This window comes from Eutrigla gurnardus (assembly GCF_963514095.1).
Source record: "Eutrigla gurnardus genome assembly, chromosome: 6".
In the NCBI taxonomy this organism is placed as follows: Eukaryota; Metazoa; Chordata; class Actinopteri; order Perciformes; family Triglidae; genus Eutrigla; species Eutrigla gurnardus.
The window spans coordinates 17,905,886-17,933,343 of NC_139920.1; the positions used below are offsets into that span (position 1 = coordinate 17,905,886).

Consider the following 27,458-nt stretch of genomic DNA (forward strand, 5'->3'; position numbering starts at 1 on the left):
AATCGTGATGTTCTTTTGCTGCTTCATCTACGAGCGAGTTACGGGGAAGGATTAACCAAGAAAACCAGATTTTGTTAGTCTCTCTCTCTCTCTCTCTCTTATACACACAATCTGGCTGTTCATCTCTCTCAGCAGGGGATTCCTCTGTTCTCCTGCAGTTATCTCTTTGGCTCCGTGAGTGTGTCATTTTGCTGGTAATTAAACTATCCGTTAAATCAGTGATTGCAGGGGGCTTAAGGAGGCTCTGGTGAAATATTCTCATTGTGACTGGAGAGAAGGCTCTGCAGAGGGAAACTCTGTGTGTTTGCGTAACGGGGAAAGCAGGAGAAGGATTGAGAGGGACACTGGAGCCGAAGGTGTGACGAGCGAGGAGAGAGGGAGAGGTAAAGGGAGAGAGAACAGGAAATAGTGTAAAACGCTGAGCGCGGGGGTGCTGCGTGTCGGCGGTTATCAGGGGGAGTATTTGGTGGCCCGGAGCCAGTATGAGTGAGATGAGGGGAGGCGAGTCTGCAGAGCCAATAAATTACGGGCCTTCAAGCTCCACTTTACATTAATGGAAAGTGCAGCGCTGCTCTCTCCAGTCGGCCGGCGAGATTAAAGAGTAGGGAAATGGCTGTGGACAGGCTCTCCCCCGGCCCGGACTCTCTGTGTGATGCGGACCTTCAGAAACCCACAGTGTGGCCCCCAGTGGTGCACGGGCCCTCCACACGGCTCTGTATTCAGGTCTAGACGGAGCGTTTTATTCAAGGGGAGACACTACAGGCTGATGGATACCACCATGACACATCCACAGCTGATAGCACACATTAGGACAGTAACTTTTTGTATAACAAGTTTCCTGAAATGTCATGTTCAAATATGCAAAAGAGGCATTATCTTATAAAATATGTGCTAATGTGGATACATTTCTAAACAGAAACATGAACACTGCAGCACAGTCCAAAATCAATCTTTCTTTCGTTGACAAAGATGTTTGTATATCTCATATCTTAATAATGTCAACAGCCTTAAAAAAAACCAATATGTTCTATAAGTCAGGCTATGAATGCTACACAAACAATCCTCTCTGTTAAAAATGAAATTGAAATGAAATTAATGAAACTGGAATGTTGCGACTGAAGTGGACATTTAAATAATATGCATTATAAAATTCCACACATTTTGCTCCATTTTTATTTTCACAAATATTATGGTTAAATATGAAAATCAAGCATTTTCCAATGACTCCAGAATAGTAGAAAGCAGTAAAATAAACACCTTAAAGTATATTCTGGATGTTTTCTTTCCACCAGTGTGAAGGCATGTGATGGAAGCAAAACAGCCTAGAATTGATCAGTACATGGAAAACCAGGTTTTTTTTCCTGGAGTGACTCACATCCCCACAAAACCCGCCAGGTGTCTTCTACGTTGTGATCACAAGCTGTGGGCTTCGGTGCTGCCGAGCCAGAAAAGGTGTTTTGTTTTTTTGTTGTTTTTTTCAAGAACATCAACAGTAACGATACATAATCCTCGCTTGTTGTTTATGTGGAACACTGTATTAAAAATCGGTTTCCGGGGGGAAAGTCGACCTGGATGGTGAATACAATGCAGCGCTCTGAAGATTTTCTTTCCAGATTATGTGGGATAAAGTGTGCGAAGTTGAAAGAACGGCTGAGGCGTATCCACCTAAACCCCGCTCTCTTTTCACAGCCCCTAAACCCATTACCCCGCCATTCATCCCTCCAATTGAACTGTGCCACCGCCGCGTCGCCGCCCGTCTCCCGGCGGCTTCACACTCATTTGATGGAATCGGATGCATCTGGGAAGATTCAATTAAAACGCCGTTGCCTTTTTCTTAACTACTTCTCATCGCTCGCGTGTCTCCTGCCAGTGTTTTAAAGTGATTACGCACAATTATTTCAATTAGATGTCAGGAAGCGGCGCCATCATCATCAGACAGTAATCAGGTTGTGGTGGAGCGGCAGGAGACGGAAAGCGACAGCTCCCCTCGTTCTCTTTCATTAAAGATTTTTCACTTCCCTTTTTTGTTTTATTTTTCCTTCTGTTTTTCAGTGTGCCACTACTTTTTTTAGAGACGCAGGAGGGAAAAAAAACGAGACTTTGGTACCCCCCTGCGAGCTGTTCTCATCCCTGCTAATGAATGAAATCCATTTCTGGATCTCTTTCTGAGAGACGGGTGAATGTGAGGGATTGAGTGAGACACAAAGGAGGAGCAGGCCTCCTGTTGGGTCCTGGACGGAGTCAAATAGGGCAGGAAGAGAGTGAGAGAGATTACACACACACACACACACAGTTCTCTGGCATCATTTACACTGTGGAGCATTTAATACTGTTGTTTCTCTGAGAATTTCGGATGTCATTCAAAAATGATGACGGCGTAAAGATTAACACACACTGTTGATTCACTTCCTCTGTTTTTGTCACTCTTTCAATACGACGTTATCTCTCTTGCTTCTTCCCTTTCTTAAAATGGAACTAAGAGTGACTGTGAGGAATGTTTATGCTATTAAACTAAATCCAGATGCCTCAATGCGATCTATGTAGGTGAACGAGTTTTGAAGCCCCAAGTTCATCGTTTTGGCCGTCGCCATCTTGGATATTTTGCAACCAGGGAACAGAAGTGACCATATTTGGACTGGGGAAGAGCGACGGGTGGATCTGATGAACACAAGCAGTAGAGCAGCAACCTTACTGGATCTGGATCCATCTGGATTCTGGTGTGAAGCTGAATCCAGATGGATAAACAAACAAGCAACAAATTTAGCTTCATCGTTCAAGGTCACGTTTACAGCTAAATGTTAAAGTCATCTTAGTAGCTACATTACATTAGTAGCGTGGTAGTAAGCTGTCTGCCAGGCTATAAAATAAGAGGTTTTCTAAAGGGACTCTGGTACTCTGAAACCACAGGGACCGCCAAAATCAACAAAAGTTCCTCGTTGTAAGTTCATCATTCTTACGATCAATCAGTCAAACGTAATTTAAATAGCAAGTCATACATCAAAGGAGATTTAAAAATTAAATGAATAAATAAATGTACTTGAGTTAAAGTTAAATAAAACCCTACTGAACATCCACAAACGAGTCCAATGATGACTATGCCCCATGTGGATCAGCAGGAGTTGATGAGCTGAGCTGGTTGTGATGGTGGTCTGAGTTCCTGCCGGAGCTCCACTATACCGTCCTCGAGAGAGGAATCCACTATAGGAGCCCCCGTGGGACTGAAGCATGGCAATGGAGCTGCCGGGGCTCTGTGTTGTGATAACAGAGGTTTTGCAGGGGCGAGGCACGCGCAGCATAATGAACAACCCACTGCAGCACAGGACGCACACACCGACCTCTGCGGGGGCCGCGACCACGTCCCAACATGTACGCACACATGCATTGTTGTAATCCCGTCCTTCCCCGTGTTGTGTTATTTTCACACCGACGTTGAGTCGTGCGGCGGCCCAGCCCTCCTTGCGGCACACGAGGCCGAGGCCACGCCGCCTGCATGTCTCACATCAGTATGCTACGAGCATGGTCCGGCGTCTACAGCGCTCTGCTCTCCCCCCCTTCATCCACCCTCTCACTTCTCTGTCTCACCTCCATCACTCTTCCCTCCACCCCCCCTCTTCTTAGTGTAACACACAGCCACATGCAGGTTAGTTACTACGACACAGCTGTTGTGTATTCATCTCCTTTACTATTTCCAGCCTCCTTATCTTATCTCTTTGAGCAGTGTGTGCTTTATTGTACTCCCTCATTTTCCACTCCCCCCCCCCCCCCCCCCCCCCCCCTGCCTCCGCCACATCTTTGCATCACTGCTGGCTGGGCTTTTTTGGTGTGCATGTGGGGAGCAGCGTGCTAAGCTAATTATGCTGTTCTGACGCAGCCATGTTGGCTAGCGTTTGTTTCTTCTTCTGTCTGTTGTAGTAACAAGGGGACGGGGCCCATTAATTGCCCTGCTGATGACTGTCATCATCCACGCCCCTCTACGTCCGAGTCTGTGTGTGTGTGTGTGTGTGTGTGTGTGTGTGTGTGTGTGTGTGTGTGTGTGTGTGTGAGAGAGTCTCAGTGGGTGTCTGATGGGAGGGTGCTCGAGTGTGGAGGACTCATCATGGGTTATTAGGAGCATGCAGGGGGGCCATCAAGCGTGAGAGATAGAGATGAAGAAGAGGGAGAAAGTGAAGAAGTGTGGCTTTGAATGAGACTCATTAAGTTTCTCCCGCTCGGTCCCCAACACACTTTGCGGCATCTCGTATAAACTTTTGCTGCCTTGAATGAAATTTTGTTGTAGACTTTAGGGGGGTCCTACAAGTTCCCACCATGCAACTCCAAATTCTGTCACACCCTTGTAGTATTTTTTGTTGTGGTTTTTTTTGTTGTAGTTTTGTAATTTTATCCCCGAGCTGCGATGGACTCAAAAGTCAGTTACTTAGCTCAGCTAGAGTCTGAAGACAATCTGGTTGTTTCGTTTCAGAAGCTGCATGGAAACAATTCTAGAGTTCAAAAAGTCCTGACGCTCAGAAATTCTGCATGTTTTCTAGTTCCGTTGTCTTAAGCCAATTGGTCTTTGGTTAGATGCCTGAAATAATGTCTGTTGTTAACACAAGAGATCATAATGTTTTCTTCTATAAAACCCCACTTCCCAGCTTTTACATGTCTTTAAAACACTAAATGAGAGAAAACTCTTCTGCCTTTCCCTTGGTGTCAGTGATGTAAAACTATACAAGTGTGGTTCGGGGTTTGTTTATAGACGAAGCTTTTAACTTCTGCTGATTCACGCTTCAAAAATCATAAAATTGGTGTTTCGTTTGTGGAGATTATCATGCTGAACAAAACATGTCAATATAATAAAAATCCCTCTTTCAAACTGCTGTTTGAAGTTTTAAAAGACAATGATAATGTGACACCTTGACGTTGACCAATAACAGCGTGTTACACCCTCCTACATCCTGACGACCGGAGATACAGTTGTCCATTTACGGTGCTGACATTGCACAGTGGCGGAGTTCTCCTTTTGATAAACATATTTACTGTCAGAGAAACGTTTAGTGGGATGACAGAGTGGTGTAATGTGACATTAAGTGACATTTACACACACACACATACAGTTCACACACTCTGGCCTCTCTCATTGGCCACTGTTAATTTCCTGCAGAGCATCCTCACAGCACACTGAGGCAGATAAGGATAAAGGATAGGGATCTAGACAGCCTTGTAGGCCATGATTAATTCATTTCATATTCCGCTTGCCCGAGATGAACGTGCAGTTGATATTTAATATGCCTACGCCTCTTTTTTGGCGTGATTGCAACATTATCGCGAGAGGGAGTGCGTAGCGGCAGGTGTGCGAGAGAGAGAGGGAGGCGTGAAAAAAAGAGAGGAGGTGAAATCGCACGTTTTGTAAATTGCATTGTTTGTGCTCACCACTGATGCTAATGTGACGCTTAACTAATTGAAATTGAAAACAAAATGAGATTGAAAGAGGCAATTAAAGAGGGAGAATAGGAGATGAGTGAGAAAGGGAGGACTGGGAGGAGAGACCCGGCCACAGCATTACCATATGTATTTCAGTGTGTATGTGTGTGTGTGTGCTGACACAGTTTGTTGTTGTGCATCGAAGCAGCACGAGAATAAACACAGAGTGCACCTCTAGCTTTATTTTCACGCCGTATAGAACAAGAATTCAAATCTTTTTTTCTTTTTCTTTTTCAATTACGAAACACAACAATGAGCCACTACATAGTGTTGGTGCACTATATTATACTCTCCCCTCTGGAAACAGACGGCGGAGAGGAAATGCATTTCTATAGCGAGAGGAGGAAAAGAAAGGAGAGAGATGTGATATATGATCACAGGAAGCCCTTGAAATGTTGTTATTCTTTATAATTGGAGCCTTTAATAAGGTGCTTTAATGGTGTGTGGTAAGATAATTTACCACATTCACAAAGACTCTGGATGGGGTTACACACACACACACACACACACACACACACACACACACACACACACACACACTGAGCCGCCTCCCTTTGAAACTGAAACGAGCATCACAATATTTTTGATCAATCTCTGTGTTGACCATCTGATGATAATCATCAGTAATGTGAATGTAATTACTAAAGGTGTGTTGTACACCCCGACATTGTTTCATCCATCATGGCTGAAATAACCACTGTTGCTGCTTTGTACCGTTGTGAAGTCCCAGGGCATCCCGGGTAATGAAACGCCGTCCTGTCTGAGTTTATAACATCACCCAGAGGTGCTCGGTGAATTCCACTGAGCTGTATTCACTGTGATTAGCAAGACACATTGGCTGGTTTACTACAGCAGTATGAACCCAAAATAAACAATTATGTCCTGATTTATTTGTAATAAAAACCCTGAAAAAGTCACGCTTTGTTACGTCTACGACAAGCAAATAACTTTCAAAAAGCTTGTTTTCTGAATGGAGTTCTGCTAACCCTGTCGGTGCTCCATCAACACTTAAAATAACATCATCTAGACATACTGTAGATATGGCAGCGACCACAGACAGTCTCTGGTTTCTACACAGTCTGGTTCGGTTTAAGGCAAATAATTGAACTGCTAGAACAGTCTTGTTAGGTCAGATAATGACGTAACTACTGTAACTAGTGCTGTGCCCATGCTCCTAATTCAACAACACTCCATGGGTTCCCCCGGAAAACACCCACCAAGTGTGAAGTAGATGGCGGTTCTCGAGATATGCAAAGTACAGACAGACAGAGATTGATTGCTTTATAGTTAGATTATAAAAACCCGGAAAAAGATAACTGTTGTCACATCCTGATATTGATATAATGTCGATAGATTCCCCATTCCCACTTTGAAAGCTTTACGTTGTAATTCTACAAACCATTGTTGATCCAACATCCTCTTGGGAGACGAGTTTGAAATGAATTAACTTCCACTTCCAAAATCCAGACAAGTGTAAAACAGCATCTCCAGCTGACACCAAACCTACTTTTTGCTGCCGTGGCGACAGAGAAGCTTGTTCCCGCCTTCGTACTCACACTGCCGACAGTGTCATGTTGTTGCAGTAGTAGTACAGTAAAGGTAACATGAAGTCAGAGCCACGGGGCCTGATGGAGGAGTTAATTAGAGGCCAGGCCAGTCATCCCCACCTTCTGACCCACTTCCACCCCTCCCATCATCCCCCTTATCTGTCATTCACAGTCCCCGCCGCTGCTAATGAGCTTATTCTGAGCCGTACATTATGTACCCTTTCTCTTCTCCGTACGGTGCCGCACGGCGTTCCTCCCTCCGCCCGGGAAAAAACCAGAGGTGGCTGTTCGGCTCCCGCCGTGTCGCCAATTAGAAACCCCTTCTATTCATCCTTCTGTCGTCTCTCGGCCCTCTCGCTTCCTCTCGTCGGCCCGACTCGGAAGCAGGTTGTAATACAAGCTGCCTGATCCAAATGGAGACGAGCTCCGCGGTCACCGTGGTTTTGTCACATTAGCCTCTTTAGTCAGTGAGTATGTGTGTGTGTGTGTGTGTGTGTGTGTCTGTGTGTGTGTGTGTTTTGAGGCTGAGTGTGACATTAGCCTCGCAGTCACAGGTAATGATCTCATCTTCCCGCTGGTGACTAGACACACACACACACACACACACTGAGAGGGAGAAGATGGGGAGCAGAGATTGGTATTGTAATGGTACTCTAATGGGTTACCTGACAAGTGCTTTTTCTTAATGACATCTCCCTCCCTGTGTCTCCCCACTAGCTCCTTCCTCCAGGGAACACTTTCCGTCTTTGAGGAGCAGTGATATGGACACCAAGTGCGGTGACGTCCGGGTAGGTAGTCGTTTCTCACACGCTTTTTCGTATGCATCCAACGCACCGTCTCCTGAATAATGCGTCGTCGCTGTCGTCTGCCAGTTAAAGCTTCTGTGCAGCTGCTACATCCACGGCTGCATCTGAAATGCCTCCCCTCTGTCCTTTATGGATTCAGATTCATTCTTTGTGGTCTTCTATACCACTTTGAACACAATCAGGACTCACTTGTACAACTGGCCCCTCTTAAAGGACTGGGAGAATGTGATGGATAATGCCTGACGAGAAGGCCTCCATGTCCTCTACTAATGCCTGATAACGGACATTGTTCAGGTATACCATGGTCATATCCCAAAAAAAAGAGAATGCGATATATGTATTTTATCCATAGATTGGCACCTGTGTCACCTGTAATAAAAACAATGAAGCCTGGCATTGAAAACGTGTGATAAAAAATGTAAACGTGACATAATCAACTAAACGCGCTGGTCACCTTCAAGAGCGCATCATCAGTCATCATTTGGAAAGCATCACAGGGAGGCAGAACAGTATTAACTTTTGTAATTAAAAAAGGCAGAGCCAAAATGACTTTGGCCCATCCAAATCTGGAGTCCTGGCACCGTGCCCAACAACAACACAACACTGTTACCGTGAGCCCAAGGCAACTGAATGAAGCCTTGAGCTACAGGGGTGAAGGGAAAACGTCCGCTCAGGATCACTTTGGGTACGCTCGGACGGATGGAGCCGACGGATGTGGTATACAAAGTCAATGAAAAGACGCAACTAGACGGAACGTGAAGTGTGCAAATGTTTTCTTCACGCGATTTTACATATTTTGATATATAAACCAGAGACTGTCTATGGTACAAACAATAAGGTTGCTGCCGTATTTATGTCTAGATGACGTTATTTAAATGTTACCGATGCTACAGTGTTAGCATAGCCTACCTCCAATCAATCAGAACTCCATTCAGAAAACAAGCATTTTAAAACGTTGTTTGCTTGTCATCTTGCAGACAGACCTAACAAAGCATGACTTCGGACTTTGGATTAATTGTCATCATTATGTAGTTAATTCAGCATCCTTTTAATCTGTTTATTGCAATTAAATCACAACAACATTGTTTATTTTAGGTTCATACTGCTGTAGTAAACCAGCCGATGTGTGTCTTGCTGATCACAGTGAATACAGCTCAGTGGAAATCACTGAGCACCTCTGAGTGATGTTATGAACTGAGAGAACTGAAATGAATGAACTGAAATGGTTTCTTGGCGTATCTGCAATTTTATTTGAGTGTCCAAGTGTGAATTCTACGCTCTTTACGGCGCCCTCAAAAATCCACACGAATAAATAAATAAAGCAGTGTCCACGGTATGCTAACAATCCCACAGCGCAATACGTCACATTTTATTTAATAGTCATTTTGCTTAAAAACTTGATCGAACAGAAACTCCACACGTCACACGAGTCACACAAACACCTGAGTGAATGTGCAACAAACATCCTGCCGGAGGAGCACTGAGGCAACACGCAGCAATAGGAGAGGAGTGCTGCAAACTCTGCTGCGCCTGTGTTGTTTTGAACCTGCTGAACATGAATGAAGCAACAAAAAGACGGCAAAGTGAACTCATATCTTCACCAGTTTGATTTGTCCTCCACCTTCATCTAATGTGTTCAATTTGACAAACCAAACCTGCTATTAGGTTCAACATTTATGTAGCTTTGAATCCAGCAGTCTGCTATCATAGCTGATGTGTTTTTTTTCTTCGTTTTTTTCCTCCGCCCCACAGACGCCCCACAGACACACTGTGATGCTCTTATATTCCTGGCTCTCTACTTTTCTATTTATACCCACTGAGATGAGCAATGAGCCCCAGGCAGCCCTCACTCACCAAGCCGAGCTCACTCAGACACACACACACACACACACACACACACACACACACACACACACACACACACACTGTGAGTTAAGGTTGAGGTGGAGGTTAGAGGGTTTCATCAACGCCGTGTCGGACCATACCAACTAATAGAATGCTGTATTGTCGATCCTCAGAAAGCAAACAAAGGGCCAGAGTTCCCACAGCGTCCTCGCTCTCAGCCTTGTAGTCGGGCATTAAAGCAAAATTCCACTCTGTTTTTCCTGCGATTTAACCCATTGCGGGTTGGCAAATATAATGTGATAAGAATTCAAGAGTCATCAACGGACATATCCTGCAGCATCACTGTGCAGGTAATAAAGTGCTGCAGGAATGAGTCAGACCGGGACATTAGTTATTTTTGCACTTCCGTTTCGGTCATCTCAAATTCAATGTTTTTTTTTTTAATTAGGTTTTTGGTTAGATGCCTGAAATGAGGTTTGTGGTTAAGAGAGCTTAAGAGATTTTAACGTTTTGGTTTACAAGATATTGCATCAGTAAATATGTCACGCGTGATTTTGAAGCAATATGCGTTTCCGCTACAAGTGGCTGAGACGACTTAACGTCAACACGCCAAACAATAGTCAGCCTTTAGTGTCGTGGTGGTTAGTTTAAAACAGGGGTCTCAAACTCAACTTACCTGTGGGGGCTGGAGGTAGAGTCTGGGTGAGGCTGGGCTGCATCAAGTATTCCATAAAAAACGAGGACCAATGTTAGTGGGTGCGACTTATATTCAGGTGCGCTCAATAGTACGGTATTACGGTATTACAGTACAAGTGACCAACGTTGCTAATTCATGTTGTTGTCACGAGCCTGAGCTGTGGTAGCCCACAAGTGTTAAAAAATACGCACAGGGCAATGACTCACGCAGATAAAGTGAAGAAAAAAACACCAAGCTTTGATTTCAGGTAGGGGGCAGCAAAATATCATTCCGGGGGCCGCAATTGGCCCCCCGTGAGACCCCTGGTTTAAAGTCCAATATCAGCTTTTACATTCAGATTCAGTTTACCTCAAAAATCATAAAAAATGTATGAAGATTATCTCGCTGAACACTTGTTAGCATCATAAACTTGAGCTAATATTGCAAAGAGCTTATTTTCTGCTATAATCCATCAGAAAAATCCCTTTGGCTTTTTGTCGATTGGAACCAGTGCGCGGCTAACTTCCTGGTTGGCATCCAATCGTCGATGCAGCGCTCCGTTGAGGGGATTTTACAAGGCTGTGGGCTTTTCAGTCGGTAGCTGTTATCAAAGCAATAAAGTTAAGTATTTTCTGGAATGTGAAAGCTTGTATGAATCCATAAAAACAGAAGAAAGTCACGAGAAGCGAGCGAGGGTGCACGTCGATACTACTATCAGTTTTGAAGTGAATTTTTAAGCTTTGATTTACTCAAGAGATATAAAAAAAGAATAGATTAGCAGTGAGCCATTAACCTGCTTTCATTTCTGTGACCTCAACAAAAAGGTGGGTTTATCATATTAAATGATGTCGGCTGCAGCGGTTCACCTGCACACATCCAGACATGCAGGCTGGCACACACACATAGATAGAGAGAGGGGGGGAGAGAGAGTACAAGTGTGAAACCGAATCAGTTAAAAATGAATGAAGACAACATCCATGAGAAACAGCCCATCTTGCATTATTTACAATATTGAGAATACACTGAAAGTGTGTCAGCTTGACTTCTTCCATCTCCCCCCCCCCCCCACACACACACACACACACACGCTTGCTTTCCCTCCCGTGACCCCTCTCGTTGAGCCATTCACAGTTTAACAGAGGTTCAGCAGGGTCACTATCTGAACTCTGCACTCCAGTGGATCAGAAGCTAGTCAGCAGATTCCTCTTATCAACTCCTCACTTCACATTGATGTGTGATTTTTGTATTCGATTTATGCACTTAATGCGTTTCTTCATCGATAAACGTCCCAGTGCTGGCGGTCTGCAGTGAGGGTTTGTTCTCGGGTCGATCTTAACACGGCGTTTAGAGCGTGGAGATATGAGAGGGAATGGTTTGGAAGTAGCTCAGGCTGGTCTCCAAAAAGATGACGTCCCTATACAATGAAACTGCATTGTCAGTTGAGGCTTTGTTAAGCCCCGCCTCCTCACTGCTGCTCCATCAAGTTGTCAGAGCTACCATGGAGCCCACACTGTCACTAACTGCACTCCCTCAATAAATAGCAAAGCGATTTAAAAAACAAACAAAAAAAATACATTTCAGATTGAGCCTTCAATTTGTGTTGGAATGATAAATGCCGACTGTGAAACCTAGTCGGGCGCTAAAACGGGTGAAAAAAGATAAATATTTTAGATCACAAGTGAACCATCACATCAGCTGGAGGCGGGAGACAATGAAAAGAAGGAAGCCGTCTAGGTCTTTACTCACTGTTAGAATCACTGAAAAGAAAAGGCATGTGTAGACATTCAGTATGTACTTCAGCAGGGACACGTATGATGTCACATAATATCTAATCATGTCTGTTTCACAGCTGATATGACACGGTGCAGAAATGGAGGATGAGTACTTTTCTGTAATTTTTTTAACGCAGTTAGTGTAACGTGTGACGTTTGAGTCACATGCTACATACTCATACAAACATAAGTAAAGAAAGTGTTTCGTTTTTTTTGTTTTACGTACTTTGTTTGTTTTACATTTTGTGATGATAAACATTTATTCGTGAGTCATTTGCCTCCACTGTTGAATCAGGCTCTGGATTATTCCACCTCACTGCCAGCTTGTTTCACTCTTAACTGCACCAGCTGCTGCAAAAGGACAAGTTCAACAATTAAAAGATAAACAAAGCAGAAACTCTCACAGTCGAGTTGGAGCTTCATTGACAATTTCTTTCTTGGAGAAGAAAAAAAAAAGGAGCTGCTAATGTTGCTGCTAATGTTATCGCGGCTGCCTCCTGTCACCTTTCGGCTAATAACCTCCTTTAATTACTTCTCAGACACAAATTATGTCCCTATTATGAATCATGCACACATTCACACAATACTTAATAACTCTCCATGTATTTATAATATTGTTTTCTTTTTTTTAAGTAAGAATTGTCTGTCTTTGTGCCACACCAAAACTTGCTAGGAGTACATTAACCATCTGATTTATTCTCACACTATGAAACGCAAAAATCATCTTTAGATAAGTAACTTGGGAAACACACCAAAAGCAAAGCAAATATTTTAGGTCGCGCTATTACATATAAAGACGCAATCTTTTGTGGCGTTGAAATATTTAAACTCATGCAAATAATTTGCGTGACGCTCTGACACATAAGCCAATCAGCGTTGAGATTGTCCTCCTGTTCTCACTGAATCATAAATGGACAAAACATATGATAGTGGTCTGTGGTCTCCCAGAGGTCTAGAACCTCACATTAGTGCAGAGATCAGAGACTGTCTATGGTACAAACAATGTATTTATGTCTAGATGACGTTATTGTGTTGATGGAGAAGCTACAGTTAGCATAGCCTGCTTCCGATCAACCCAAACTCCATTCAGAAAACAAGCATTTTAAAGTTATTTGCTTGTTGTCTTGCAGACAGACTGAACAAACCATGACTTCAAACTTGCTCCAAATTGTCGTCATATAGTAGTTATTTCAGCATCCATTTTTTCTGTTTATTGCAATTAAATCACAACAAAATAGATTATTTTGGGTTCATACTGCTGTAGTAAACCAGCCAATGTGTCTTGCATTCACATTGATGTTATGAACTCAGACAGGATAGCTTTTTATTACCTGGTGTATCTGGGACTTCACAACAGTACAAATCAGCAACAGTGGGCCTACAGTGGCCATGATTGATGGAACATTGTCGTTGTCTATATTGAGCCCTCCCTTCTAGCCCAGGTGACGCAAATAAACACAAGTGATCCTGCGTGAGGCGAAAATTTGCTTTGCGTTTGGTGTGAACGCACCTCAATAGAGTACAATAAGTTCAGACTGGCAGCAAGGCTCACATAGACGTGGGATCAGATACCCTTCACTTCCACTCTGTTTTAATGTGTGTGTGTGTGTGTGTGTGTGTGTGTGTGTGTGTGTGTGTGTGTGTGTGTGTCTGCATATGCGTGAAACGTGTTAATGAAATATGTTGAAATACGATGGCTCCTCCCAGAGGCCCTCCAAGTTGCACATCCTGATGAAAGCATAAACATCTGTGACATTTCAACAGAGCACATCTTTATATCCAACCCCCTGTGGGTTAACACACACACACACACACACACACACACACACTCAGATACACACTAGCTCCACCTCCTCCTCTCTACTTCCACCAAATACCCACAAGTCAACCTGTCACCTAGATTTAAGTCGTGATAATGCTCAGGAGCCTCTGCCTTTCTGTCGCCGTCTCTTTTTCACTCTATTTACGTGTGAGAATATACAATCAGAGTGTCACATTGTCAGAACTCCAGTGCGATTGTTTGCACACTCGGCGTATCTTCGTCTCTCCTCCTCGCTGCTCACGTAGCTCCTCACATCTGTCAGACTCTTGAAACCCTGATACATCAGAGTCATTGCAGAGTGGCGTGCTTTGATGGCCATGCTAAATGTCTCTCTTCCATCTCTCTCTTTCATTCACTCGCACAACCTGGCGAGTTACACACCGCTGATGTAAGCAGTGGGTGAGACAGGTCACTGCGTACATTTATTTGTGTGTGTGTGTGTGTGTGTGTGTGTGTGTTTGGGTCACAGCTAATCTCATTCTGGTCTAGATGTGCCTAACAAATTCACCTCCAGACGTATTGACGCCTCGTCAGAGGAGACTGTGTCATTTACGGGCGTCAACTAACATTTGATTGCAATATCACGTGACCAGGCTACGCCATGTATTAATACAGTTAGGAGGGAGGAGAGCTGTTATAGGTAAAGCTTTTAACGCGGCGCTAGTGGCTACATCTCACCGGATGTACGTTCACGGAAGGAGGAGAAAAGCCCAGAACCTGTCCCTCACAGGTTGACGTCCAAATGATCACTTTGTGGTTAAAGTATTTCCTTTAAAAGAATACTCGATAAAGATCCTCTCATTGTCTTCTCTGCCGATCCACCAGTTTGAGCTCTAAGTAGGCGTCATGTCTGTCCGGAGATTCCCACATTCATATCAAAGTGTTTCAATATGATTTTAGGCTTCGTGAGGCAATATCTCTTCATATTTAGCACAAACATCCACTTGAACTCACGGTGGAATTCATGCAGTGATGACATTTTGGACAGTCGTCGATGTGAACTGGTGTAAGCTGGAACACGACTGGTTGGCGGAGGCATGAGGCCTTGTAATTCTAGTTTTCCCGTAAATCAGCTGCTGCCCGCATCACATGGTACGTGGTTTACGGTTGTCGCTGCCGTGACTCGGCAGCAGCGAGCTGTGCTCAGGCAATTAGAGAGCCGCCTTTGTTGCCTTTAACGAGTTTGACCCGTTTTGCTGATAATACACATACATTTCCATTCTTTCTCCTTTTTCTCTCTCTCTTGTCTCCCTGTGTCTACCTATCTCTTTAAAATCCTAATCCTGTGACACAACGTTCAGTGCGAGCAGTACGAGGGAGCCGACCTTCACCTCGTCACCGTCTATCGTGTCCATCTGGACGAAAACCCCATAAGAGCGGCATTCACGTGGTTCACATCCAGTCACGTGGGTGTCGATATGACGGATAGGAGCGAGGGGAGAGACGAGCAGCGAGCATCCAGGAGTTATCTGCTCAGCCAAACTGAGACGCACTGTAAGGGAGAGGAGGGAGGGAGGGAGTTACCGAGGGGGGAGATATGGCCAAGAAGGGCAGAGATACTGAAATGTGGAAGGGAGGGAGAGAGAATGTAAACTACAGATATAGTTGGGTGGGAAAACAGCGCGGCAAAGGAAATGATGACGAGAGAGAGCGAGATCAAACAAAGCACGTTTTGCAGGTGGAAAATGTGATGCTGCTGCACTGCCTCTTTATTACCCAATCAGAGCATTTGTTTTTTACAGTGTGCTTCCTCTGTTCATGACACCGGAGTTATGGAGGCATTATGTTTTTGAGTTGTCCGTCCCCTCGGTGCATCTGTCAGTCCGGTCCGTTCTCATCAAGGCAACGTCTCTGGAGGGAATTCCTTTAAGTGTCCACTCGAGGATGAACTAGTAGAATTTGGTGGTCAAAGGTCACTGTGACCTCACAAAACACATTTTTGGGCCAAAACCGTAGGAGGAGGAGGGGGAGGTGTGAATTAAACGAGGCAAGCTGCACAAGGTTAAAGTGGAGGAAAGGCATCAAACGGCAAAAGTTGCATCATTATCTTTCATCGACATTTTCCTGTCAGACTTTAATGAATGTATAACGAATAGTAGCAGAAAAGAAGTTGTATTCTCTGTGTAAACATCCGGTTCATTGTGCTCCCACTCTCAAAGTAAGTGGTGAGTTTGTCAAGTCCATGACTCACACACACACACACAGACACACACACAGGATTTAGGCTGCGTGACTTAAGTGCGGCTGGTTAACCAATCAATAGTCTGAGCTGAACAACTGTGTGAAGGCTACAGCAGGATTGCTTGCGTGCATTTATGACTCAGTGAGCGTGTCTCTTCTTTTTTTTTTTTTTGTCAGTGCTTCTGAGTGTGTAAAAAGAGTGTGTGTCATGCCTGTGAACTTTCCACACCGCCATCATCCAGATCCAGATAAGATCGTGGTCGACATTAACGTGATTAATGACTTAACATGACGAAATAAATCAACATTTACTTTTAGTTTCAGACAGGACATGAACGGCGGTCTCATGGGTGAAAGTCCTGTGTTTGTTTCATTCATCCACAATACGTCGCAACCATCCTCAGCGAACCGTTGTTGACTTTATAGCACGTCGGTTGCTGTGAGTGTCTGATAATGGTGCTGAGGGGTTTACAAACAGAGCTGAAGTCCCGCCCCTTCCGAGTTCACCATGTGATCTTGTTTCAGAAAATTATGAATGGTTGTCAATTTTTTTATTTATTTATTTATTTTTTGTAGGTTTGTGTGAAACCGCTCAGTGAACATCTCTCGTCTTGCGCTTACGCCACCATCAGTCCGTTACCTCGGCTGGCTAGCTAGCTGGCTAACTTAGCTACATGGACTCAATGTGTCTTTTTCTCAGCCGAGATGCGAAAGGAGAAAGAACCGTTATTGGTGCGATTACATGCCCAAAAATCACGAACATGACATCTCTTGCTGAAGCTACAATGCTTTTGTAACAAAATGCAACTTTCTTGAAATGCAGAATTACCTTTCAAATTGACAAACAGTATTGGCGACATCTCCTTCGTGGCACAATTCACACTTGTCTCTTGCCATTTTCGCACTTGTTTTTTCCGAAATTCGGTAATAAGGAGGCAGGACTTCCCCTCTCTGTTGGAGTTAATCAGAAGCCTGGTGCGCGAAACTACGACAAACGTTGACGCAACTTTTAATTTCAAACCCAAATTCCCCCATCAGCCCCCCCTTTTCTTCTTTCTCTCTCCTTTCATCTTGTCTCGCTCATTATGATGTTGTTAATATACATTTTCTAAATCCTCCACCATGCTTTTCTTCTCCTCACCCCCCTCACTCCCCCTCCACTCCCACTCCTTGAAAGCTGGAAATCAGGACAGTGCAGCAGCGGAGGGGTTAAGCTGAACCCGGCCTCGTGATTGGCTGCGGGCCGGCGGTCTGAACCAGCCTACAGAAAGAGGTAACCAGGCAACCTCAGAGAGGGAGAGAGAGGGAGAGGAAAGGAGAGGGGGCAGAGGAGCGAGGAGGAGAGAGAGAGTGCGAGAGAGAGAGAGAGAGAGAGAGAGCGAGAGAGAAAAGAAAACCCCGCGCTGAAAGAAGCCTGGCATAGTTTTGAGGGGATTGTGGGAAAAGATGTAACGGAGCTCGCAAAGCGCTCTCCCCGGGATGGAAAACTGGATTACTGTCCCCGCTGAAACACTGCCGTGGAGGTCTGAAGAAACCGGGACAAGATACGCGGGAATGAATGGATTCTAAAGCCTTTTCACAAAATGGGAACTAACTGTGCTCATTTTCGCTGTAGTGTAAAGGTAAGTGCGCCGATGCAGAAACAGCCCGAGCGGATTGACGCACGAAGTGAGACGCATCTCGTCCCGGTCCCGCGCGCGCTCGCGGGGAGGGGGTCCACAAAGTGTTTAGATCGGCGCGTGATAGTTTTTGGACCAACTAAAAAAAAAAAAAAAAGAAAGAAAGAAAGAAAGAACGAGCCTGTGGATTCAGTGTGTTCCGTCACTGCGATGAATGACCTAGTGCTGCTGCTGCATCGGGATTTTAGTGTGTGTGAGTGTGTGTGTGTGTGTGTGTGTGGGGGGGGGGGACTCCCTCACTGGAACATAGTGGTCAGGTTGTGTGTGTGTGTGTGTGTGTGTGTGTGTGTGTGTGTGTGTGTGTGTGTGTGTGTGTGTGTGTGTGTGTGTGTGACAGGTTAGGCGGGATCTTTGCTGCATTCGGCGTGTGTACTTGTGTCATTATTCAGTCATTATTCAGTTTCCTCTAAAGCTCTAAAGTGATGCCTTTGCCCCCCCCCCCCCCCCTTCTTATTTGGCGTGCGCGCGTACGTGCGTGCTGCCAACGAGGACTTACTGCTACTTTATTACATGTTCCTTTTTATGCGTCTCCAACCGTCTTCAAAGCCTGATCCGGTGCGCTTTGGTCCACTTTGCAGGGTGTTTGCTCGCGGTGGAAGTGAACGGAAGTGGCAAAGTGCCGGTCTCTGGGTTGATGGAGAGAGAGAGAGAGGTGGAGAGAGAGCGGGTTGAATGGGCGACCCGGTCAGTTTGCTTTGAGGGGGCCCAGGCTCCCTCCGCTGCAGCTAAAAGCCGCATTAATCATGAAGCTGGCGGTGTGCTGCTCTGCAGAGACCCTCACTCTCTCTCTCTCTCTCTCTCTCTCTCTCTCTCTCTCTCTCTCTCTCCCTCTCTCTCCCCCTCTCTCTCTCTCCCTCTCTCTCTCTCCCTCTCTCACTCCACACAACCTGCACCAGCTCTCTCTCTCTGTAGCAGGTGTATTTGTAGCAGGTTGTGTTTCCTATGATGGCTCCCCCCTCTGTGGGGGGGGGGGGGGGGGGGGGGGGGGGATTGATTAAGGTTATTTGTTGTTGTCAGTGATGTAAAATCAGCCCGAGCATGCAGCCCATCCACCTGCATGTGTTCCCTTTGAGCCGGCTGGAGGATTTCCAACGTGTAGCTGCACCATATGAACTCAGGTTTTACAAGAGAACGTACACAAGCATCATGAAACGCGATGCAGGTGGGCAAGGCACCTGTAAGGCCCCTCACTTTCTTATACAGCACGCACGAGGGACCAACCTTCACAATGCTTTTCAACAGCTGCCACTCATTGGAAGGATATTTTATTTTTAATTAGTTAAAAATGCTAATGTTGCTGCTTTAACCTCGGCGAGGGATTTAAATAGTTTTCTTTCACTGCAGCCAAACGGGCCTCTTACTTCTGCCTGTATGGGCCCAGCAGGCGACTCCTGGGCGTCATAGTAACCCAGAGTATTGTGTGGAGACTCTCAAAGAAAACCCCTGTTGAAGGCTCTCTTTCTCCCGCTTTCAATTCGCATCTCCATCTGCTCCTTTTTTTTCCCCCTTCTCCCTTCCCATTCTCTGTTACTTTCCACAAGCCCTGCCTGCCTTCAGCAATTTATGTTTCCCAATGCAGCATAGTGGGTCTAGTGTCTGCGCTGTGTAACGGTCCACAATGCTGCTGAATCTCCAACAGCCAAGCTCCTTTAATGGTGTACAGTAGTCTTGACATCAGGAATTCACCGGAACCTGTTGATTACTGTTCCACCCCCTAAAGCTTTTTAACACCTTTTTCTTGTTGTTTTAGTAAAAGGAAGCTTTGTAGCTCAGATTCGGGGACACGCTGTACCTCTGAAAGCCCTCTTTTAGAGTTCTGCTCTGCACCGAAACTCATCCTACAAACATGTACGTGTCTGAATAAAGTAGCAAGCTGTAATAAATAAATAATTAAAGCACCACCTGCAAAGAATCCCAGCAGGCTCAAGGTTTAACAGGTGTAAAGTTTGAATCGCAGTACTTTGAAACTAGTACTTGGGCATGTTAAGGTGGACTTGTCTCTGAGAGACCTGAGCCCAATCAGGTCTAGGCTTTCATTGGACCCCACACAGGACCTAATGTAACAAATCCCTCCTCCTCCTATAACCTGTTAACGTCGTTATCATTATTCACATCGCTGCCTACTTTGCTGTGGCAACCCGGAGACACCTGTTGCCATGGATACAATTGAACGCCACAATAAATCGACAGCCTATTGAAGTTACCTACTTGACTCCACGCAGGCTGCTCAATGGCGTTTTCTTTAAATGATGATAAAAACAAAGAGCAGCTGCAGTGGAGTCAAACCGACCACCGTTCACTGAGATTCCCCACCTTTTATTCTACTCCTCTCCTGTGTGATGTTTGTTTTGTTGCTCACTTCATCTAACTCCACAGCAACAACATAACGCCACGTTCAGGTCCAACCGAGCCCTTTCTGTCCCGGGTTCATTTGCTTTTGGGTCCATTTTGTCCTGGTTTTGTGGATGTTGATTGCACTTCTAAGGTCGGCTACAGTGTTTCCGATCTGGTTAAGTTGCACAACAGCTGTGCACTTCTCCTCCTCCTCACCTTTGTCGGTCAAAGTCGAGCTGAAGCGGCATATCGTTGCTGAGCGCCAGGCGGGACAGTGGCGACGGGAGGAATTTGATTTGTGTGTTCAAAAGATCAGCTCGCGACCTTCTCCAGCTCTCTGCCGTAGCTGCAGACTGATTGATGGATGGATGTCATGATGTTATTGGTTGAAACCGGTTGCTGATGTCAGCATGCGTCATATCTTGCTTGCCAGGATGATAAAGATATTGGATTTTGATATAAAAAAAATATGAATATTGATTTTTTTCCCCCAGCATATATTGTTAAACAGGTGCATGGTAAAAGGGTTAACAAGGCTGTTTTCTTTTCAGCTGCACAGCTCTGACTCATGATTGAACCAGGGTTCCTCCTCAGTAAGAGCTGCTGTCCTTTCTTTGAAATGTACGTCTATTTCAAAGGTAGAACTCTTATGCAACAACAACAACAGTAATAAATGAGCAGAGAAGAAGACATGACTGTCAGACATGAACCTGCTCCGCTGAGGTCTTTTAAACAGGTTGCAACATGTTAAATATTGGTATTTCTTCCAGCGGGGGGTTCCACCGCTTCTGAGGAAGGAACAAGGGAGAATTGACTGGCTCTTGGCTGGCTGCCCCTCTCATTGATCCACTTCCTGTGTGTGTGTGTGTGTGTGTGTGTGTGTGTGTGTGTGTGTGTGTGTGTGTGTGTGTGTGTGTGTGTGTGTGTGTGTGCAAGCGAGCGACATTCTCTCAGATATAATTGGCATTGAGCATATCTTTACAGCCCACTGGGAACATGTGTGTGTATATATATGTTCCCTGTTTCCTGGCCTTTTATTCACTGTAAGGGAACTGGAATGTTTGTTTGCGATTCTGGGCAAATCAGCATCAAGCACACACACACAAGTCTTAAAACACAGCAGGAACTATCATCACCACCGATCACGATTACTTCTTGAATACCAACAGGCACTAGAGCGCGTTACATTCACACACAGACAAAAGGGGCTGAGAGAGAGAGAGATGGGGAGAGAGAGAGAGAGAGAGAGAGAGATGGAGAGAGAGAGAGAGAGAGAGAGCAGTCCATCCAGAAGTGCAGATCGAGCTGCCAGCTAATCTGCCTCTGCAGTCTGTAATCTGTAATCTTCTTAAAACACTCGCAATCTGTCCACACCACTGGGATTAGCATCTGCAGACACAACAGCGGCTCACACACACACACACACACACACACACACACACACACACTTTTCGCTGCCCTTACATTTGACCGCGGACTCAAAAGACTGCTGCGTGGGTTTGGCTCGCTCTGCTTTTACAGCCCGACTTCTAATCTCCCGACAGCTCTGTGAATCAGCAGATAAATAGGAGGAAATGCAGTGTGGAGTGAGTTTACTTCACTAGTTTGCAGAGGATGTTAACTAGTAAGTCATGTGTTGCGTTGTCGGGCTGCTCGGCAATGGCAAAAGTCATCAGAGATATTTTGGTCAATATTGAGATAGCAACCTTTAAAAGAAACTGTCAACCTTGGATTTTCTTGAGATAATTCTTACTGTGAATAAAGGCTCTCTTGTCTTCATCCGGGCTGCAGCCTAACTACACATGTCACTGACTGCTTACACTGAGTTTGACTTTTTAAGGGAAAACTGTTGGACGTTTGAGAGCGAACTGACTAGACGAGATGTATGAAGAACACTCTTGTGCTCTTGTAAACAGAATGGCTGTATGTTAATGGTCTCTTTGGTTCACAGTCCCTGTCTCCAGTCTCTGTCTTCTGTTCTCCGTCTCTGTCTTCGGTTCCCCATCTCTGTCTTCGGTTCCCTGTCTCTGTCTTTGGTCCCCTGTCTCTATCTTTGGTTCCCTGTCTCTGTCTTTGGTTCCCTGTCTCTGTCTTTGGTTCCCCGTCTCTGACTTTGATTCCCCATCTCTGTCTTCTGTTCCCCATCTCTGTCTTCGGTTCACTGTCTCTGTCTTCGGTTCCCTGTCTCTATCTTTGGTTCCCTGTCTCTGTCTTTGGTTCCCTGTCTCTGTCTTTGGTCCCCTGTCTCTGTCTTTGGTCCCTTGTCTCTATCTTTGGTTCCCTGTCTCTGTCTTTGGTTCCCTGCTCTGTCTTCGGTTCCCTGTCTCTGTCTTTGGTTCCCTGTCTCTATCTTTGGTTCCCTGTCTCTGTCTTTGGTCCCCTGTCTCTATCTTTGGTTCCCTGTCTCTGTCTTTGGTTCCCTGTCTCTGTCTTTGGTCCCCATCTCTGTCTTCTGTTCCCCATCTCTGTCTTCTGTTCCCAGTCTCTGTCTTCTGTTCCCCGTCTCTGTCTTCGGTTCCCTGTCTCTGTCTTTGGTTCCCTGTCTCTATCTTTGGTTCCCTGTCTCTGTCTTTGGTCCCCTGTCTCTATCTTTGGTCTGTCTTTGGTCCCCATCTCTGTCTTCTGTTCCCCGTCTCTGTCTTTGGTTCCCCATCTCTGTCTTCAGTTCCCCGTCTCTGTCTTCAGTTACTTGTCTCTGTCTTCAATTCTCCATCTCTGTCTTTGGTTCCCTGTCTCTGTCTTTGGTTCCCCGTCTCCGTCTTCGGTTCCCCGTCTCTGTCTTAGTTTCCCCATCTCTGCCCTGTCCCTACTGTCTCTGTCTCGTCTGTTCTGGAGCTCCGGGGATCCTCTTGTATCTTATGGAACTGTCCCTCTTGCCAACCCCCCCTCCACATTCACCTTTAGTATTTCCACTCATCATCATTATCTAACGTTCTTATTTTCTCCGATGCTCTGCTGTCTGCTGTCTGCTGTCTGGTCTCACTGCTCATTCGTTCTCCAGCGAGCTCCACTTTAAGGTGAAATCGCAAAGATGTTCACTTTGTTAATGAGTTTTCACGGCAAACAAAAGCACTTCAGATGAGGCGAACACACGTATACACACACACACACACACACACACACACACAGAGGCGCCGGAGTCACACAGCACATTAACACTTCAATTAACCGAACGCCTCACGTCCCTGTTTTCCCAGGAGCTGAGACCCCCAAACGCCATCACATGCTCCTCGTGACATTTCAGGTTCTGCAGAGTAAGTGGGCAAACAAAGCGCCACTGTGTTACATTTTAATTTGTGTTCGCTGCCTTTCATGCAGCCGCGTACAAAGGAGCGGAGACGCTCGGTTCTTGTACCATATTCGTTATTCAAGGAACACAATAGCTAATGAATGCATGTGCAGAGGGGGGGCGGGGCCGGGCTCTCAGGTCGGCCTGGGGGTTTGTTAGCTACACTTCCCCGTGGAACAGCTCCACTGACTTCCACACTCGCTGTGAGACGGCAACAAAGTTGGAGAAAGAAATAGACGGCAACAGGAACGCAGAGATGTTTTCCCTCTGAGGATTTCCTCTTTATATTTTTCGCCCTCTTTCTTTTCTCTCTTTGTCTCTGCTGCTTTTCCCTTCATCTTTTCTGTGGTCGCTCACTAATGAATTTTTAACCGTCCCACGATTCTCCCCTTTGTCTCGCCCTCGCTGTCTCTGTTTGTAAGGATCAGCCACAGTTCAGTCTGTCATTAGCGATTGTCATCGCTGCACCTGATTCACAGTTGCGTTTCCCCGTATGGTGACGTATCGGCCTCCTCAGTCATGTGGAAGTGAGACAGCCTGTCTGTCTCTCTTTGAAAGACAGGGTGCTAGTTCTGGAGACGGTAGGGCCAGACATCTGTTAGAGCAGATGAAACGGGGACAGGAGAGCCGTCTCTGGGCCAGAACCACACCGCGAGCTGCCTCCCTGGAGCATCTGGTGCCCGGCTCGTCCAGCGCTCGCTGGGCCCAGAGGAGGCGGCAGACGCCCACATGCTGTTGCTTCATTCACTCTCTGACGCACTCGCATGTCGCGCATTTTTTTTTTTACCTCCGCACACATTTTCACTCAGCTCACGACTCCCGGCACTTTTTTGTGATTACAGAATGGGGTTTTATGTGGTTTCATGGGTCATGAAATCTTCTCTACCCATAAACCAAGTTAAGTTCCAATTAAGGCAGAAACATAAAAATGATCAAAATGGGATTCTTTCTTTCATGCAGCATTAAAAAGCAACAGTGGAAAAGCTCCGAGGCTTCAGTTTTTAGCTCGGCGTGGTCGACCTGTGACTGACCTCTTATGGAAGTTGTCAGGTGAAGCGCGGGTTGCAACGATGGTCAATGGCAATCAAATGATTTCTGAGGGGAAAGAGAAGTCTCAATGTCAGCGTGTAGCCGTTTCAATGCTTGGCCTTGACCTTTTGAACACACACACACACACACACTTGTGCATGTGTAAAAGCTTAAACACACTCGGCCTCCCCCTTCTCCCGTCACACTAACCTCCCACCTCATTCTGGCGTGCGTTAACTAGTGAGGTGAAGGAGCAGATTGAATGCAGCCAGTAGGCCACTCTTTGGAGTGAGGTCAGACGCTACAGCAACCACTGAGAGAGAGAGAGAGAGAAGGAGAGGGAGAGAGAGACACTCGGTGGAAGTGGAGTTTATAATGTTAGCAACCATCATCCCACCCCCCTCCCCACACACACACACACACACACACACACATCCTTAGGGCTGCCCTTATACCAATGCACTATTTATAACACTTTATAGGCAAATCGGTTCTCCATTGCCCCTCAATCAACACCTCTAAAATGAAAATCCAAATCAAATCTCAGCAAACAGCAGTCAGTTGCATTAGTGATGATTAAATACTGCTGCAGATGCGTCGGAGAAGCAAGTGAAGTCAGGTGACGAACCCATGAACAACACAAAAGGATTAAAGTGATGGAGACAAAAAAACAGATGAATCCGAACTAGAAGACAAACACCCAGTTAATTCATACACTGTTGTTGACCCAGCGCTCCGCATGTCTGTCCAGTTGCAGTATTATTTATTTCCCCCACATTTTAAACGTTGTTTACTGGCGGTCGTGTAAGAGGATTTGACCCACAGACGCGTAAATACACATTAGGAATAGAGATAAAAACGAGTCGACGTAGTTAGTGCTGCTTTAGATTGAGCTGCTAAGTGGAGCTTTAGCGCTAGTAAGGATGTATTTATTTACAGAAACTAAAATGCAGCTGTACCGTTTATTCTATGAAAGCCTTAAGTAGCTTATAGCTGCATTAGGCAATTTTCATCTATTAGTGGGTGGAAGACCCCGAAAACAAGCTTTGATATTGTATCAGCTTCTTATGGCTGAGCCTGTCGTTGTTGGCAAACATTTGCCTACTTACTCAGAAACATGAACATCCCATTCAATGTGCGATGCAAGGCTGATATGAACAGGTGTTATTCTCCGTGCTGTGACCCAGCTGGGAACGAGTGGATGTCTTAACATTAGTTTCTCTCTTGTCACATGTTTCCTTCGGCTTGCTGCCGTTTCTCACCTGATTGGTTGAAATCGGTTGATACCAGCAAATTTACTTCAACAGGAAGAAAAGATGATTGGATTTTGATATAAAAATACAAATAAATGGATTTCTTTTGTAATTTAACTTGCATATATTGTTGAATGGTGCAAAATATGACCGGGTGTGTGATCTTGAAGAGTTAAAACCAGTGTGTGTGTGTGTGTGTGTGTGTGTGTGTGTGTGTGTGTGTGTGTGGTCAGCCTCTCAGTCAGTGGTCTTCTTTAAGGACGAATGGAGGATTCAATCACCTGTTCTCAGGTTATTTGTGCTCCTTGATCGAGTTCCACTGAGCATCTTACGAGACTGACACACTCTGCTGGGCTGCTACACACACACACACACACACACACACACACACACACACATACATTTCCCCCTCCACTCTACATTGGAGCATTAAGATAGGCAGCATTCAATTAGCTGGACGTGCTCACAGATAACGACTCAACTCCATCCTCAGCAGTGTGAGGGTTGATGAGCGTGATAAGTCATTTTTGGGAACGAGGGTGTTAACAGACCACCCATTCAACCACGGGTCATGCTCACTGTGTGTGTGTGTGTGTGTGCACATAAAGCTTGGATTAATGGGATGGGCCAGATCTAAGAGCTGCAGGATTAAATGACTGTGAACTGATTTGATGGTTTCAATCACCCCACGCCCCTAACAGCCACGCCTGGAGCTGGTGGGAATATGTGGCGGGGGTGATAGTGATAATGCGATGGGCATGAGTGGGCCGCCATATTTGGTGCGGTAGTAAATGTGCACGCTGCCATGCTGTTTCTCTGCTCTGCAGCTTTGCATTGCTTCAGTCTTGTGAAGCGGCTGTGCTGGAAGAGAGAGATACTGAGTTTATCTTCCTTTCCCCAGGACGACGGCGTGAATGTTAGCATGCGGACTAAGAATGGAAAGACTGCTCTCTCCTGTGAGGAGTTTTTTGGCTTTGAGCAGCTTTTTCACGTCGTAAAGCAGCAAAGTGCTAAAGCGTCCATTATGTCCTTCTGGGTAAAAAGCAAGAGGAGATGAAAAGTGATGTAAAGTCCAGTCGGAAGCATGCGGTTAGAATGGAGCCATCCGGAAAGTGAAAGGCAGTGAATGACAGAGGGAGAAATCAAGCGACGGTTGATTGTTCTGCTGTTATTAGTCCTACTACCTGCTGCTGTGTTGTGCTCACCTCACCCACAGCCCTCGCCTGCACCCTGTATGCGCCCTCATGCGTATGTGTGGAGGTCTAATGGGTTTTAGAGCTGGCAGTCATTCCACTGTCTCAGCTTTCTCCCCCCCTTCCTCCCCCCATCTCTGGAGAGTCACAGCTTGCCTGGAGAAAACAGACTCTTACCTTGGCCTTTTGCTGTAAATCGCCCCTCAAATGAGTTCCTCCTGTGATCCCCTCACGCCGCCTCGGACCGGCGCTCTCTGGAGAGAACGACTTAATGATCCCCGCTCTGACAAACTGGGGCCCGCGGAGCGAATGGAAATGTGTGCTGAAGGGAATATCTGAAGCCGTCGTGTCAATCAGGTGGCCTTCCCCCAGAGTGGACCTCTTCACCGGAGTGGATTGACCTCCGCAATTTATTACCCCGATGCTGCTGACATTCATCACATGTCAGTCCTCAGGGGCACGCACGCAGTAATAATATCACAGCAGCCCTTATGCGGCCGGCCGTCTGCCTGCTGCCTGTACGCTTTATTAAACGACTGACTGACTTTCCTTCTATGGTTTTTCTCCCTCAT

General features: G+C 45.7%; 2 protein-coding genes across 6 annotated transcripts in view; one reads left to right on the top strand and one right to left on the bottom strand.

Annotated features, from left to right (window-relative positions):
- prkaa2 (protein kinase, AMP-activated, alpha 2 catalytic subunit) overlaps positions 1-27,458 on the bottom strand; it is a 456,922-nt gene that overhangs the window by 337,843 nt on the left and 91,621 nt on the right. The gene's annotated exons all lie outside the window — the stretch shown is intronic.
- The window catches only part of dab1a (DAB adaptor protein 1a), an 83,924-nt gene continuing 64,188 nt past the window's right edge, over positions 7,723-27,458 (top strand). For 2 of the 5 annotated variants that reach the window (XM_084012449.1, XM_084012451.1), the window contains exon 1: positions 17,529-17,731. The gene's annotated coding sequence lies outside the window, so the exon portion shown is untranslated. Of the gene's footprint in view, positions 7,796-17,528; positions 17,732-27,458 lie in introns of those variants that run through there. The other 3 variants (XM_084012452.1, XM_084012453.1, XM_084012450.1) reach the window with 2 other exon arrangements.